The following is a 9,282-nucleotide window of genomic DNA, read 5'->3' on the forward strand; positions in this document are numbered from 1 at the left end:
CAGGTTTAAAAGCCTGTGAGGGAGGGGGAGAATCCAAGTGGCCTCCTCCTCCCTCCCAGGCTCTCAAGTCTGAGAGGGAGGGGGAGCAGCGGCGCGCGAAACGGCTGCTCGGGATCTCCCCCGCCCTCCCAGATTTGAGAGCCTGGGAGGGAGGGGGAGACTCCGAGCGGCCGCGGCGCTCTCAAGCCTGGGAGGGAGGGGGAGCAGCGGCGCGCGAAACGGCTGTTTCACGCGCCGCAGCCGCTCGGGATCTCCCCCTCCCTCCCAGACAGCAGCAGCGGAGGTGAGCTAGGGCGGCCCGCGGCACATTTTTAGGGGCGGCATTCTGGCGCCGGCCATGCCGCCCCTAAAAATGTGCCGCCCCAAGCACCAGCTTGTTTGGCTGGTGCCTAGAGCCGGCCCTGCAAATCAGTCAATGGTTTGTCCTACTCCCCCTGAAATGTATGGCATGACTTCATAAACATCAATTGCAAAGAAGTTGCTGCCATAATTCAAAGGAGACAGCAAAATCAAATGATCCAATTACATATTTATCAAATATTAATCATGAAAATCTTCCAGTCCTTTATAGTGCCAACATTCCTCTCCCAGGGTGTCAGGAAAGTAATTAGTAGCTGGTTTTGATTAAATTCTTACCTTGGAGATGACATTTTTCAATTGGAAGAGAAATGCACACAAACAGAAGATTTTTAACTGATTCTTCACTTTAAAATGTTTTGAGGCATATCTATAAATTGAGTTGGCTGAATATTTATTAATTTGCAATTGAGGAAACTTCATAACATTGGGCAGAGGCACACAGAATCCACACCAGGGACTGTTCTGAAATATATGGGCTTTACACAATACTGTAATCCAGCAATTAAAATGTTAATCATCTCACACCGTAAAAACATGGGCTAACCTAGAGTACTGTGTTCCTACAGACTACAAGTTCTACTCTATTTAATATAGCTGCATTAAGCAACGTGACTCCACATCTGTCACATGTTTGTTTTCTCATTTCCTTCCCAGAGCGAGAAGCATGTGGAATGGAGTGTCTTGTTTTGGTAGGATTGGTTTTGTTGTTAATGATACATGTTGCTATGTGTTTGTGTTAGAGAAGCATCAAAGAACTACACCTTGCTCTTGGAGTCAAAAGCGGTGAGGTTTGTGATACAAGTGCCTGGGAAGAGGGATACAAGTTGATACATTGTTGCAAATAATATTCAGTATTGTATCTGTTTAAAAAGAACACAAGCCCATCCCACGGACCCAACTCCTTTGCCACCTGCACGCACCAGAGGTTCTAAATACAATACAGTGGTACCACTGTGAGATGCACCATGGAAAGCTGTCTCTACAGCATTGTGTAGGCAGGAAAGCTGGAGATGGAAATAAACCATAGAAGGGAACAGTATTGTGGTTGGCAGGTCCATGACTGGACAATCTCCCCTTTCTAGGGGAGTGCCAGGCAGCAGCTCTATTTGTACTTAAAGAGGTAAGGCTGGGAATATTTTTGCCCCTCCCCTACCTCTGTGATTCCTATGTTCAAATCTTATTTATTTGGTTTATGGACAAGGGACCAGGATCTGTATGCAGTGTGCAGAAATTCATAGTTTTAAGCCAGAAAGACCATTAGTTCATCTAGTCCAGTGTTTCTCAACCAGGGGCCCAGGGCCCTCTGGGGCACTGCAGACAGGTTTACGGGGGTCCATCAAGCATGGCTGGTATTAGACTCGCTAGTGCCCATGGCAGAAAGCCAAAGCCCCACTGTGCAGGACTGCAGCCTGGGGCTCCGAGCCCCACTATCTGGGGCTGAAGCCAAAGTCTGAGCAATTTAGCTTTGTGGTGCCCCCTGTGGCATGGGGCCCTGAGCAATTACCCTGCTTGCTACCCCTTAATGCTGGCCCTGGCTTTTATCTGCAGAAAAACAGTTGTGGCACACCTGGGCCGTGGAGTTTTTATAGCACGTGGGGGGGTGGGGGACTCAGAAAGAAAAAAGTTGAGAACCCCTAATCTAGTCTGATCTCCTGTATATCACATGCCATTCATTTTAACCCAGATACCCCTATAGTAAGTAAGAGCAAAGACTTTAGTTGGATTAAAGCACTAAAGTTTGTGACCTCCTACTGAAAAAAGTTTTCTGAGATTATGTAGCCCAAGGTCCAGTGTGCTTCAGCAGCAGTGGTAAGAACTAGAAACTGTGGACTACAAACTGCTGTATGGAGCGAGGACTTCCTGGTTCCTCCCAGCAAGTACCCTCTGCCCTCTCAGCAGGAAGTTTTAGTGCTGAGTGGAGCTGGGAGCATGAGGTAAGCAGAAAAGAGGCTGCTGGACTGTAATCCCATTCTATTTTTCCTTACAGGTAGGACCAAAAAGCAGTATCAGGTTTACAGTGGCACCATGGAGCTGGGCCCATGCTCAGAAGGGGCCCCGGCCTGCTCCACTTGCACTAGGCCCGAGACCCTGGCAGCCCACTGGCTCCCCCACCCCCCACTTGCTCCTCTCCACCCCCTGGCTGGACCCCAGTGCACCTCTGGCTCTGGGCAGTCTCTGCTTCCCACCACCTGTGGGGCCTCTCCTGTCTCCCCGGAGTGGCGCCGCTTGGGAATGGTGCAGAAGCCTGGCCAGTCTCAGCCAGTTGGGGGGGTGGGGGAGGCAGTGCAGGGGGCTTGGCTGGGCCCCTCCAGGCAAGTGGGTCCTGAGGGAGCCCGGCCAGGGCAGGCCCTGGCCTGGCTGATTGTGCCACTCCCGAGGGGCAAAGCGATTCCCCGCCCCAGGACCAGTGCTGGCTGTGCTGCCAGCTCAGCCTGGCAGACACAGTTACCTCCCAGCAGGGTTGGTGAGTGCAGCCAGGAGGCAGGGCATGGGCAAGTGGGTCTTTGGGGGGGCCTGGAAGGGGGTGCTGGGCTGTAAGGGGGCAAGGAAGATCTCTGTATGTTGGGACACTAGGGAGTGGGGGTTATGTGAGGTGCTAGGTTGTTGTACTGGGGCTGCGGGCAGGGGTGGTGTTGTGCAGGGCACTGTGCATTTGTATGGGGGATCTGGGAAGGCACTGGGCATAGTGGGTGGGGGGAGGGGGGAGCGCACCTCTGGCCATAGGGAGTCAGGGAGGTGTTGCAGAGGTGCTAACTTTCTGATTTCCCCAGGAGTGCTGGACCCCCACTCTACCCCAGGCCCTACTCCCATCACGCTTCTTTCCACCCCTGCTCCACACCCGCCCCGCCTCTTCCTGCCCCTCAGAGGCAGGGTGGGGTGGCCTAGTGGCCAGTGCCTGGGGGTCATCACCAGGGGGGGTCACAGCCCAGGTAGGGGACCCCAGGCCCACCCAACTCCACCGGGCCCCAACCCAGGGCCCTAACAGCAGCGGAGCAGTCTGCCATTGGGTCAGCAGGAAATCCCACCAAAGACACTGACCTCATGAGGGTAGGAGGTACCACTCCCTCACCTTCCCTGGGTCACTTCCTACTGGCTTTCCTGTAGCAGCAGTCCATAGGGTATCAGGGCCTCCAGGCTTCTCGGCACTGGACGCTCCATGGGCTTCCAATAGCGGCAGGCCTCTGGTCCAGGTCCCGGGCTCTTTTGCTCCTGTAGGTAAGGGCTATAATAGCTGCTGGAGCCTCTACCAAGCATCCTTCCTCCTTGGCAGACCACCCAGACTGAGCTATGCTGCTCCCTTTTATACTGCAGCAGCAGTTGGAGCATGCCCCACAGGGTCGAGGGGGCATGGCTCCGGCTGCTAAGAGCACTGCTTTAACCCCTTCTGCTCCAGTGCGGGGCCATTCTACCCCATCACAGATGCCTAATTTAGTATGGCAGTGATTAGTTAAATAGCTAAATAAATAATGAGTAAGAAATATTTTAAAAATATATTTTTAAAATGATTAGTACAAATGACTGTCACTGTATCAATCTGTCTGCAATAGTGAATAGTGCTGGTGCTGGCCACTTATGCAACAGCCTCAATGAAATTTCATTAAGACTTAGTTAAACTGAAATTAATTGATTTGTGGTCTCTAAGAGGTGGGGCGGGTGTGGAGCAGGGGTGGGAAAAGGCAGGATGGAAATAGGGCCTGAGGTAGAGTGGGGGTCTCCTTGCATCATTTAGGAATAATTAAGGGCCTGATTTTCAGAAATTTAGGGTACGCACCACTCCCTTTGATTTCAGCTGGAGGTTTAGGTGCTCAGAAGTCAAAAGAGCTCTAAGCAGGTACAAGAGTCTGTCTGCATGGAGCATTTTACTTGCAGGATCAAGACCTAAGAAATTGATTGGTTCAGCACATACAATTTCATCCTGTATATTTATTATTTTTATCTAATATGCCTCCTTAATGTAAAACACATACTTCTTTTCCTATGCTTGCCTTCCCTTCAGTAGTAGAAGGCTCAGGCCCTCACTATAGAACTGTAACTAGGAAATGAATTAGATTCATTTATAGAGTGAAAAAAAAAAGAAATCCACCTAATTATTATTTTTTTCATAAACAATGGTTCTTGAATTAAAATAACACTGTAAACATAAGTATCTTCCAGTCTACTTTAGGTTCACTTAGATATGGAGGCAGGGTATTGGAGATAGGAATAAAATGTGGGTTGTTAATCTGTCCTATACTCCCATCCAGTGGTTTTTTGCATTTATAGATTTTTGAAGATTTTTCCACACAGTACCTGCATTTCCTGCGTGCAACTTGTTCATTTCCCCAGGTCAGAAATGTTTAAGCTTTATGCTTTTCCTTATTCTTGATGTTATTTATTTTATTTTCAATTTTTTTTAATTAGCCAATTTCCTGCTGTCTCCTTCACACAATTGGCTAAACCTGTAGTCCTTGCATTTGAAATGAGGAACTATTTCCAACTGTTACGGAAATGGTAATGAAAAAGAAGGGGGGAGACGTTGTATATCATGTTGCAAAAGGGACGACAGATAAGTTAACTTCCCTTGGAAATATAAATGCGTAAAACAATAAGAGGAAAATAGGAACAAACGTTCTTTTGAAAGGGGCAAATCCTGACAACTAGAACATCAGGGCAGTTACTCAATCTGCATACATGTGTATTTTCCCCAGCTGCCAACTAGCACAGGGGAATCCTGGCCTCCAACAACCACGGGGAAGGGAGAGCCAGAAGTGGTCAGGGCTATAGCAAGAGGCAAAAAGCTGCCTTCTCTGAGGATCAAACTCAGGACCTTCAGATTATGAGACTGATGCGCTACCGACGGCGCTCAGAAGGCTTGCCTAGTGCCCCACCAGGGGGGAGTGGCCTTTGAGAGCCCAGCAAAGTTGAGTTCCTCGGCAGGCGAGACGGTGGGGCAGGTGGTGACGACAGCCTCCCGTAGGCGGACGCAGCTCCCCAGACTACCCCTGCAGCTGGACACTCCCCCAGTTCTTCCTGGAAGTACAGACCCCACCCCATCCCTCAGCAGGGCAGCCAAGAAAAAGCCTACCTCGAGTGGCGACGGAAGTTGTGCCACGGCGCCGAGTGCCTACCATCTTTACCACTCAAGAAGAGGAAGCGGAAAAACGCCCTCGCTCACAAATGAAGAGAGGAGCTGCAGGAAGGAAGGCGTGGGAGAGAGGTGAAAGGCCCTGGAAGTTGGAGTGTGAAAGGGCGGCTGGGGCAGAAGAGATACAAGAGCTTCTTGAAAGACAGGTATTAGCAAAGGGGTTTGAAATGCTGGGGGTGAGAGAAAAGCAGCCAGCGCAGACGAGAGCTCACCACGTCCACTCCTTCCCTGACTGGGAATTGAACCCAGGCCGTGGCGGTGAGAACGCCAAATCCTGACCACTAGACCATCAGGGAGAGGCTCTGGGGCTGCTCGCTCGACCGGTGTACACGTGTATTTTCCCCAGCTGCCAACTAGCACGGGGGAATCCTGGCCTCCAGCAACCATGGGGGAGGGAGAGCCAGAAGTGGTCAGGGCTATAGCAAGAGGCAAAAAGCTGCCTTCTCTGAGGATCGAACTCAGGACCTTCAGAGTATGAAACTGAGGCATAGAAGGAGTTTGGCCACTGAGGATGTGACAGCATTTCTAGGGTACAAACTGGAAGTGGGGTAGTACTGCACACTCTTAACTCTCCAGACAATGCTTTGATAGTGAAAAGCAGCAAACCCCTGCAGATGCTGTTATGACTCAGTATAGCAGCCTGTGGATCTCCACAGCCAGGTAGATTGCATGAATGCTCCTTGAGCCACTTAGGAATAACCCAGAGAAAGGCACCATCAAATGTCCCAACTCCCCAGCCTTGCACTCTAGAATTCTATTGTCTTACCCTGGTCAGAAACTTGACCAGTGCAAGTTTATTATGTAGTCTGCACCTCCCTCGATATGTGGAGAGGACATATGGTAGTCTTTGTATCCTGAGCTGAGATTTCCTAAGCACTTCAATCAAGACACCCTGTTTAAGATAAAATATAAAACAGATTTATTAACTACAGAATGATAGATTTTTACTGATTATAAGTGGTAGGCATAAAAGGTCAGAGATTGGTACGAAAGCACAGGCAAACAGAGGGAATTTACATGGGAACTGTACAAGAGGAGCTAACGTGAGTGCTGCATTAGGGGGGCTGTGTTGTGAGCTGGTGGGGCGAACATTCGAGTGTCTGTCTTCTGTGACCATCTGTTTGACTGTGTGCTTGTTCATTTGCATAGTGTCAATTGGGAGTGAATGGTTCCAGGTGAGCCTTGAGTGGTTGATTGGAGGGAAGGCTTTGAGCTGGGCCACCTGCCTCGAGCCAACAGCCTTATAAAACGGCTGGCAGGTGCGAACAGAGGACAGGCAAACAGAGGGAGTTTACCTGGGAGTTTGCCTGAGGGGAGGGCACACACACTGTTCCCGCCGTGCAGGCTCCTGTGAGCTGTCCGCACAACATCTGAGGAGCATCGTAGAAGGAAGACATGGCCAGTGAGCAATCAGCTGCTGTTGCCTGCTCAGACTGTGCCATGTTCATCCTTCCCCCAGAGGACTGAGGCAACGTCATCCATACAAAGTGCACACCGGTCTGCATATTGGAAAAGAAGGTTTAAGGGCTAGAGCACCAAGCATCAACCCTGCGTTGCATCAGAGAACATGAAGAGTGTCTGGATAGAAGTCAGTGTTTGGTGCTGGAAGCACAACATGCTGAAGAATCAGACAGTGCTGTGCAGAACGGGGAAGATTAGTGGCAGTATGTGACTTCCCCGAAGAAGACAGAGGAGAACCTATGTGCCCCCAATGCAGATAGAGGTGCAAAACTATTTCCAGGTTCTCTGCACAGGTACTGCTGTGGAGAAGGATTTGGAAGAGCCCTCTGAGGGAAGGGATCAGAAGGAGACCCCATCGGCCACAAGGCATGGGATGCATTATCCTAGGGATGTAGGTCGATTCACTTGAGGTAAATTTCTTTAATCCAACATTTCACATTCCACATGGAGCTACACTGATGTAAAGAAATGCAGGATCGGGACCATGATATTTAAAATAAGTCTTCTAATTCAAAGGTGAAGACTGAGTATTAACTCCTAGATACTTTGTGAACAGACTAATGATCACACAGCTACAGAAAGCAATATGGATTAGATCAAGTCCTCAGACTGTTTTGTCTTTGTCTTTGGTGTTTCAAATGCAGGGCCTATGGGCAAGGGGATGAGAATGAAAGGTTAAGACACTCTTCTTAAAGAAGTTAGGCGATAACATTTAAAATGTTTTCTTTCCCAAGTATTTCCAACAAATATTAAAGCTCAAGCAGGGGCGGCCCTAGACTAGCTGCCAGCAACTGGTGCCCTAGGCAAGCCATGCAATCGGCGCTCCCACCACCAAGCCCCGAGGGCAGATCTAGGCTCAGGTTTTTGGTAAACTGGGAAACATTTTGCCCCTTTTTTCCTTTTCATGTTTTTTAAGCGTTTTTTTTTAAACAGAGGCTTGCTTATTCAGTTTGTCCTTCTGTCCAACCAATGTTTCTGAGATCAGATACAATAGAGACATGAAATTTTCAGAATAGATTTGTACATGGCAGCTAGATGATATTTCAGTCCAATTTCAAATAAAAATGCATAAAAAATGTTAATTATAATTTTTATTATTACAAATCCAAAATCATCCGTTACGCTATTCTGCTTTAACTGCCATTACTGCCACATCCAATATAGAAAGAAATAAGAAAACTCTTCAATGAACTTTAACCTGTATTTACAAAACACTCTGAATAAAAAACACACTGTGCTCTTAAAACATAACTTTTCTTGCTTTATGTTTTGAAAATTCAGTCACTAGTTCTTTTAGATCCAGTTTTCCAGCTATTTCATGCTCTATTGACATTGTGGCAAGTCCAACAAGTCTCTCTTGCACCATTGTTGAACGCAGATATGGTTTTATCAATTTTCACTTTGAGAAGCTACGTTCTCCACTAGCTACGGAAACTGGCAAAGTTAAAAGAATGCGTAGAACTATAAAAATGTTTGTAAAACGGTGAGTTTATTTTCACAAACCTCAGTACTTCTTCAGGAGTGGAATGTTTCTTAAGTCATCTTGAAAAAGCCTGAAGTGCACTACACAAATCTGTAGCATCAATATCTTCTGAATTTTCATGAGTCAATGCCGACTCCAGTTTTATACAAAATTCTCTTATCTGTTTTGCTGTTTTCTTTTGCAAGCTGTGGATACCATATAGAAAGTCAAATACTAATGCATCTGTTAAAATCTTTCGTCAACCGAGTGAATAACAGTATCAAGGATGCGAAGTAGAAATTCACTTTGAACCTTTTTTTGCGGTTCTGAATGGCTGTGTCTCATCCTTCATACGAAAACTGCTGTTTCTTTTGCCGAATACGAACTGGCTCTGGTTCAAATTCTGTTGGAAAGTCTATTTCTTCAGCAAGCTCATGAGAATCTACCAGTGTTCTTTCGAACCCTTAATCACTTCTGAATTCCTCCAGAATATTTTTAGTTTGCTGCAGTTTTTGAATAGCAGAATGTATGTTCAAGTTCTTTTCCTGAAGCTGTTTACTAGTGATGTTAATCTTGAAAAGGATATTATACCACAAAATGAGTGAAGTCACAAATTTGAACTTGGAAAGGCCTTTTACAAGAGCTTCTGCATCTGAATGTGCCGTATTGCCAGATGATCCAGTAAAGGTAGTATCAGAAATTTTAATTAGGGCATCATAAATGTTTCCAAGTTCATAGCGAAGAGGCTTCAAAGCATCAATGCAACTCTCCCATCTTGTGTGACTAAGTGGTTTCACAGGTAGAGAATTCACATGGCAAGTCAGAATCTCCCAATGGCATGTTGAGCCTGAAAAAAAACACATAAACACGTTGT

General features: G+C 47.4%; 1 non-coding gene across 1 annotated transcript; it reads right to left on the minus strand.

Annotated features, from left to right (window-relative positions):
• Window positions 1-5,709: 5,709 nt before the first annotated feature.
• Window positions 5,710-5,781, minus strand: TRNAE-CUC. Its single transcript has one exon. It is a non-coding gene; the product is annotated as a tRNA-Glu (tRNA).
• Window positions 5,782-9,282: the final 3,501 nt, after the last annotated feature.

This window comes from Terrapene carolina, unplaced genomic scaffold, assembly GCF_002925995.2.
Source record: "Terrapene carolina triunguis isolate 2854851 unplaced genomic scaffold, T_m_triunguis-2.0 Scaffold62, whole genome shotgun sequence".
Classification (NCBI taxonomy): Eukaryota; Metazoa; Chordata; order Testudines; family Emydidae; genus Terrapene; species Terrapene triunguis.